The 8,556-nt window shown below is 35.7% G+C and overlaps 2 pseudogenes; both read left to right on the forward strand.

The window, feature by feature from the left end:
- The first annotated feature begins 5,150 nt into the window (after positions 1-5,150).
- On the forward strand, positions 5,151-6,350 carry LOC147460748 (uncharacterized; annotated as a pseudogene).
- A 959-nt stretch (positions 6,351-7,309) lies between these two features.
- LOC147460749 (uncharacterized) lies at positions 7,310-8,237 on the forward strand (annotated as a pseudogene).
- Positions 8,238-8,556: the final 319 nt, after the last annotated feature.

Consider the following 8,556-nt stretch of genomic DNA (forward strand, 5'->3'; position numbering starts at 1 on the left):
TTCTACCCCTCTTTTTGTATTGTACTATTTCCTTTTCCCATGCAAAATTGGTTGCACATACATTGGAATCCCTGCAACAGCCTCATGTAGTAGATGGGCCACGTTGGCCGAAGTTGGAGTGTGTTGAGATTCAGCTCGATAAAGCAAGGTCTCCATTGTGGGACTCGTTCTTATATAACACCTAGTACACTTAGTAGTATATCCCAAACGCTTTGCACATTGAATATATGAATTTATAACATCTATTACACACGCATCATACAAGGAATTTTTTCTCTTTCCACCTTCACCGGCTAACCAACTGGCATGCACACTTTCTGATAAATTAACATTGGGAATTTGCCCGCTCCCATGGATTTAAATCAGCCTATGAAACTCAAACAAACATGCGTTAAAATTTATAAATTTCATGTATGCAAAATTCATAAATTTTGCTAAAAAATATAAATTGTCATAAAGGTACTTACATCTATACCAATTCCTCCGCAGTGAGAAATTTGCTTCTCCTACCATTTAAACCATCTTCTCACTCTGGTGATGCTCTCTATAGTTATATGTTGTCTCCACCATTTTAAAATTGAATATGCCTTTTGAGATGAAAACTCAATGGTCTTACAAGCTCTCCATTCCTCACACATATCAATGTGTTGATTTGTTAGATTTTGAGGTATCCACTTTTTAGCATATTTGTGCACACTCTACTCTCAATGAAATAGGCATGATCGTTCATGCCCCTCCATAATATTATCTGGATCACCATTGATGATTATTCAAATAGCATTCCAATTTGCACCAGCCTAATCAAACATAAAACTTGAAAAATCAGTTGCATCATTTCCATACTTTTTCATTGTTGAATTAAGGTTCTCCCAAAAAATAACTTGAGTCTTTGCATCCTCCTCTTTAGCTTCACATATAGAAATTATTTGGAATGATCGTATGCTGCAAGATATTTAACATAAATATTTTCACACATATCATCTCATATTTAATGATGAAAAAAAATATGAGATATCTTAAATACTTAAAGATTCCCTTGGATCATAAATTGAGCATGACATTGTTTCCCAACCATCTATCATATGGGTAAAATCAAAATGCACCCACGCATTTTTTAAGTCACCCATCTTGGGTTTTTTCATCCAATTTACTTGAGAAATCCTAGAAACTGGTCCCTTAGTAAACATTGTGAATAGAAAGCACTTGTCATCCTCTTTGCCCTGTCCAAGTAATCTACTCCCATGGAAAAAAGAGAACATGCACTTTTTTTGAAGCAATAAAATATTATCATATCCATCTCCAATAAGAACACCTTGACTCCTCCTCTCCTTTGAAACAATTGAAGAAAACCTGCATAATGCATCCCAAGAAAGTTAAATCAATAATAGCTAAAATATTAACAAATTCAAAGAACAAAACTTAGTTTCTCATACCCTTTGGTTTGAACAAGTGGCATTATTTCCTCCAAAAAATCATTGAATTATCCATCGCATGTAACTTCAGCTTCCTCACCAATCAAGGAGTTAAGCACAATTTGTTGCACCACCAGCATTTGAATTTTTATTGGACCATCCTTTTTCAATTTTTAGTATTGCACCTACCAGTTTCCGTACTCTTGAAATGACAACCCTGGAGGTTCCTTCCTTAACATTATGACAATGTTTACCAACATGTATTGCCAGTCACGACATTGTATTGTCTCGTGGAAAAACATAATAGATTTTGCAAAGACAAGCAGCAACACAAGTAACAACCTTCTGACAATAATGACAAATTATTGTTGTCTTCTCTTCCATTGCAAGGTAGTCCTTCTTGACCTGTATGTCCAAATATCCATGAAAATCTCTACCATTAAATTCTTGTTCATTAATTTAATGAGGACATGTTGAATAATTGCATTGCATGCATCCCAAACAATGGCTTAGACGAATTGTGCATGCTATCGCCATGGCTGTAACAAATGAGCGAGTCCACAAGTGAACATCAAAGTGTTGTTCCATCCCTGACATTTGTTTTGTTTTATCCTGAGTTGCAAAAAACTCAAAGCACAAATTTCCATCATAATGTTGTGGAAGTTCAGCAACTTGCAAAGGATCTCCATATAATGCTAATAGATTTGTTGAATCCAAATCATGATTGACTGAGTTTTGAGTTGTCCTATTTTGTCACCACTACTTTCAAGATTCACAATGCTTAAAATCTATTCAGATATTTATTTATCATTTGCTTCCTCATTGTCAGATACCTATATAAATGTGTCTGAATGAAGAAACTCAAACAAGCTCAACAAAGATCCATCTATCAAGAAATGTTGATGACCACTGTGGTTACAATAAGACTTTTGTTAGTCCACAATCACTTTCAATAAGAGCAGATAGTGATTGAAAATCGCAAGATGGAGACAGCAAGCTTTGCAAATAGTAAGCACTAAGCAACAAAGAGTTTCCCCTCAACTGAATGTGGTGGTTGATTGTTTGATCACCAACCTTTCAAGTTATTGTTGCTTTCATGTTGGACATATTATCTTAAGCAAAAGATTACAGGGTGGAGACGCGAGAAAGCTGTGGTAGGTTTTTTAAGTCGAGGGCTTAAAGACAAATTTTGTGAATATAAGATCAGCTTAGAGCAAGAGGTTAAGTCAAGGTGGTGAAGGTTAATGAAGGTGAAAGATGGATTTTACTTTTAATCATTGCTTAAAAAGATTGGTAAGTAAACAAAAAGACCCATGGATTTTGTGTATAAGATAGTTGCATAAGATATTGTTCATTAACTCAAACGGCTCAAATAATAATGAAAAGCATTAAAGAAGTGCATTTAAATTGGCCAGTATGTCATTTAGTACATGACAGTTGTGAATGTATGTGCCTTCAAACTGGTAAATTATAATTTCTAAATATGTACAAACTATAATTTTGTGCTTGTTAGTGGAATTTGGTATCAAATTTGGCGAGCCTTTTAATTTCTAAATGGTGGTTCAAGGATTGCATAATGCAGTCTAATAGTGCCTCCAACTGGTGTGTGTGTGTGTGTGTGTGTGTGTGTGAACACAAGTGTATATGTTTAAGTTACATATACAACATAGCATTTTTTAGAGAGAATATATGAACTACTTCAATTATGTGCAAAATATGAATTGCAATTATTTTAGTAGATATTTTTTAAGTATTTATGTGTTTACTATATATTTATTCTATAATTATTTATTTAATAATTTAAAATATTATATTTTTAATTATTTTTTTGTATTTATTATATATTTATTCCGTAATTTAAATTAGTAGCTTGTATATAATTATTTATGTGTTAAATCTCAAATTTCATAATTAGTCTTAGTTTATATCTTATAAGTGTTTATTATATATTCTCTATAAGTGTTTAATATATATATTTTTCTGTAAGTGTTTAATATATCTTTTCTTATAAGTGTTTATATATATTTTGTAAGTGTTTAATATGTATATCTTATTCTATAAGTGTTTAGTTATTTGAAATATAATTTGTTATGTGTTTAATTTCTTTAATTATATACTCGTTAAATAAGTGTTTATTGTATATATTTTATAAATAAAATACATGTTTAGTGATTTTCAGTATATATTTTATAAATATAATACATGTAAGTGAAATGAAAGTGGAATGAAGCGAAGTGAAAGTGGAGGAGCATGTTTTGTTGTCAAGAAGAAGAAGGAGTAGAAGAAGAAGAGAAGGTACTCATGGATGTGTGTGCGCGTTTTCTACTCATACAAATGTGTGTGTGTGTGTGTGTGTGTGTGTGTGTGTGTGTGTGTGTGTGTGTGTGTCAAGTCTTGCACCGAACGCTATTTTTTCCGTGTGTGCATGTGTGCTTGTGTGTGTGTGTCTGTGTGTAAAGTCTTGCACTAAATGCTATTTTTTCCGTGTGTACATGTGTGTGTGTGCGCGTGTGTGTGTTTGCTTGTAGGTACACCATAGGAGCTTCCAATGGAGCCCCAATGGACTCCAAATGGAGCTCCTCCATGCCCTGAAAGGCATGGTGAGAAGGTAGCACATCCTGCTTTCTCACCATGCCTTTCAAGGCATGGTGAAGCTCCAATGGAGCCCCTCCATGCCTTGAAAGGCATGGTGAGAAGGTAGCACGTCCTTCTTTCTCACCATGCCTTTCAAGGCATGGGGAAGCTCCAATGGAGCCCCTCCGTGCCTTGAAAGGCATGAGGAGAATGCAGTGCGCACGTTGCCCTCTCACCATGCCTTTCAATGCATGGAAGAGCTCCATTTGGAGCTTCATTGGGACTTCCCCATGCCTTGAAAGGCACGGTGAGAAATCAACGCGCATGCTGCCTCCCACCATGCCTTTCAAGCCATGGAGGATCTCCATTTGGATCTCCATTGGAAGCTCCTATGGTGGAAATGCACATACACACACACTATCTAAACATTATGGTTCTTACACCATCTAAACATGGCAGAACAGGTATCTCTCAAAGTAAGCTCAACTATATTAAGCTATTTGTGGTATTTTTTTTATTTGTCACTATATACTAAGCTAGTTGTGGTCTATTTTTTTTTTGCTTTTAGGAGTAGGATACACATTAAGGTCTAGCACGACAGGACATAGGGCCAATGCACGATCTTCCATTTCTTCTTCCAATGTCTGTCAGAAGGAGGATATATTGGGTGATGTGCATGAAGAAGAGGAGCTCATGGATATTCATGCTACACAAAGTGGAGTGGTGGCCCAAAGCGTGTCTGAAGCAACGACAATTGTTGTTAAACCTGCCAATCATCCTACAGTGTTTGAAAAGGATGTTCATGGTCGCATATTGGAGGAGATTATAGAGGGTTTTATTGTAAAGAGAGGTGGGGAACCTCCTCGCATTTCTCTCTGCAGATTGATGGAAAAAAAATCCATAAGAGCGGTGGATCCAGGCATTGAGGGCTTAGTGAAAAGGTTTGAGATGCCTGGATATAGTGTGCTTAGAGCTCCATTTCTTGTGTCATTTAAGAAGCCTGGCCATGACCAACATTATGTTTTCAACGTAGACAAAGAAGAATGGGGTCCTATTTGGCTAGAAATTAGCGATGATTTTGATAATTCCCTTCCTCTTGAGTGGGAAGACTTAAGGGGGAAAACAATTATTGTTTGGGATGGCAATCACCGCTTGAAAACTTGGATGTGCTTGATAAAAACGCGTAAGTGATTTTTTTTTTGTTTAATATAAGGTTTTCTTGTGTTAAGCTATGCTATCTAATTTTCCCTTTTGTTGTTGTAGTATTTTCAATGATAAGGTGGAGACATTGTTCCGTCAAGTGTCAATTTGTCCATGTTGATAGAAGTGCAGAGGGAGATCTTATGCTAGGTCTGCGCTCTCAGAATGAGTAGGCTCATTTGTTGTTTTTTAAGATATTGCTATTATTATGTCAATGTCATTCTCTTGCTATCTAATTTAAGATCTTGTGGTTAAGGATTGGTAGAACCACTGTGAGCACAAATTTTGGTCAGGAGATCTTCTTGTTCCAAAAACTAGCCATGGCAAGCAAAGATTCTTTAATGAAAGACTTCCCCCAAGATTGGATTTGATGGATAGAGTTAGAGCTTTCTTGCGAGAAGAAGGCATCTAAAGGGAGTTGGTACAATGCTCTAGCTCTATTATTGGCAATGCTCATATAAAAGGTATATTTTTTTACCTTGAAGTATACTTTTTATGTAATTTCTAAAGATAGGCATAATTTTGTAAAATCTTACTTTTTTTTTCTACTTGCTCTACCAAAGGAAGATTTTGGCATGTCTCTTATCAAAGAGATGTAAGACATCAATGATTCATTTATTTCATTGCTGCCAGAAAAGGAAATGGTTGCTCGAGGCAAAGTAGACAAAATATTTAAAGAAAGGGCTTATAAGGTAAACACTTTCTCATCTCATCATTCATGTTTAAATTTCTACAAAATTGTAATTTGACATTTCATTTGGATTGGATTGATTGGATTACAAAATTGTAAGTTTACAAAATTGATTGGATTTTATTTGGTGCAAATGCAACATAGATGTTGGCCATTTCTAGTCCAGCCAATGGCTAAGGGTTCTTCTCTTTGTTATTTAACTTTAATCGGGTAAGAGAAAAGGATTAGGTGGGCCTTACAAGAGACAAGGTCCACTCTTTGGCAACTTCTAAAATATCACCAAAGAGGTAACAATCCTTGGCCCAAAAATGCACATGATCATCAAATGAATCAATGCATTTGTGGTTTTTTATTGTTTTCTTTATAAGAAAAAGAAAATATTGCACTCTTTGATGCATTGCTATGTAGATGATGTTACTTCTGAGAGTTATATTAGTACCATGAAATTTAGAATGTACTTGCGTAAAGAATGATATTGGGGAAGTATCTTGAAGCAATGCTTAAGGATCAAAGGGAAATTGATTGATGAACTTCCGGAGGGCTTTGAAGCATGGTTTCGTCATCAATTGAGGGAACACATTGATAAAGCTTTCATGGAGATTTGAATTAGGTCTCCCCAATCTCAAAAAAATAAAAACATATTAAGTGCATAAGTGAAGGGTGAGTTTAGGAAATGAAAAGACAAATGAAAGTGGAAAGTCAACAGAAATATGAAGGTGGAAAGTCAAAAGACACATGAAGATGGAAAGTCAAAGGACGCATGAAGATAGAAAGTCAAAGGACCTTTTTTGTCCATATAGATAGGTGTTTCGCTTCTCCTTTATTCTCCCTTTAGTGTTTTCTTCTCTTCAAAGTGTCCTCTCTCTCTCTCTCTCTCTCTCTCTCTCTCTCTCTCTCTCTCTCTCTCTCTCTCTCTCTCAGTGTTGCATCCGTCTTTTATAGCTAACATTGTTGCAGATCTACGTGTTTTGGCATTGTCCGTGGCTACAGGCTATAGACTAGTCATCACTCTTGTTGTTGTTGAGGCAGAAATCTTTAAATTATGAATGCCTTTTTTTAAAAAAAATTAAGCTCAACACAAAAGAGTCGGATGAAAAATTTCCATAGCTCATGGAATCTTCAAGGAGAGTATTATTCATGTAATACAATTGATATCTTTATGGTTGATATTCTATTTTGCACTTAGAGTTTGTATACTAAATAAGCCACTAGGTAAAGGAGCTCAAAGAAAGCTAAATGCATTTTATGTAGATGGCTAATTCAGCGTTACGATTAAACTTTGTTGGAGAAGTTGCCAGTTGTTTTGAAAGTTGGAGGGACCTCTCTTTTGAGGAGTGTATGTATCCACTATGGATGAGAGATCATGGTTTGCTTGCTTGGAAAATTGAGTATTGCCCTTGGTGGCTTTACACTCAAGGAACCTACCCACGCGATGAAGGGAACTTATACAAAGGTCATTTTTTGCATTTATAAAAAGTACAAAATTGTTAAAGTGCTCATACTATGTTTGTGAGAGACACATATTCTTGTTTACTTTAGAGCACTCTCTTGAAAGAAATGAAGAGGGTATTGAGGAGATTTGCTCGGCTTCCAAGAAAGCCACCTCTTCAAAAAGAGTAAACACTAGTACAATCTCCTCTATAAAGAAACAATTGGAATTTGTTAAATAGAAGAAGCCCAAGAAGTCCCCCAAAAAGAACAAAATAGGTGCTCAAGGTTCCACAGGTAAACTTTCTTGTAAAGATATCTAATTGTCACTTTTTGTCTACTCAACAAGTCTTGATGAAATATTTTATTTTACGATTATGCAGTGCCCTCTATAGATTATGATGTGACCGTTATTGGCAATATGATAGATGTTTAAAAATTCTCTTGATGATGAGAAATGATAAATACATGTGAGAAGAAAGATTGACCATGTGTGGTGTGTGTTGTGAATGTTTGAAATACATGTATTTGATTGTATCCAGGATCTTGGATTTTCTACATTTAGCCAATGTTGATGGGGAAAAGAGCAATGAAGTGAGCTCTCTTTTGTTTGAGGATTTTTCAACAAATTTGAAAGTTGAAAATTTTTAAGAGAATGAGGTATGCATTCTTCAAAACCTCTATGTGGCAGACAATGGGTGGTACATCACCTTAAGCTCCACTGATCACTTTGGCATTGTGTCTGGCCATGCCATTGAGATGGGGTTCAAAATGATGCACACATCCTTATTTTGATCCTTGATGGTTATGTGCAAAAGACCATTGAGATTGAGACAGTCATCAAAGCTATTTACTAATTGAAAAATAATGTTTTTTTTCTTCAATTAGATCACATTCTAATTGTAATTTGTAGGTGGAAACACTATTGCTAGGATTGTTTTATCATAAGTGTCAATGTCCTACCTACGATCGACGAGATGGAGAGAGCGTGGACAACAACTCTTTCGATGCCAAGTCCGGACAACTGGTGGAGTGTGCTGACGGAGAGTACATTGGAGGATGTGCTCTTAGAGGTGTCGCTGAGTGTAGACTTGACTTCTTTTGGTAAGCAGATATGCTTCCTACTATGTCTTGTTAGACTATGTTATGTAAAGTAAAAATGCGCATGTTTCTTTTCTTTTTTCAGCTGGCTCGTGATGACATTTACTGCGGAACACACCTACATTGTTGATATCTTTTTTGGATGTGGTG

This window comes from Adiantum capillus-veneris, chromosome 3, assembly GCF_014529385.1.
Source record: "Adiantum capillus-veneris isolate H3 chromosome 3, ASM1452938v2, whole genome shotgun sequence".
Lineage (NCBI taxonomy): Eukaryota > Viridiplantae > Streptophyta > Polypodiopsida > Polypodiales > Pteridaceae > Adiantum > Adiantum capillus-veneris.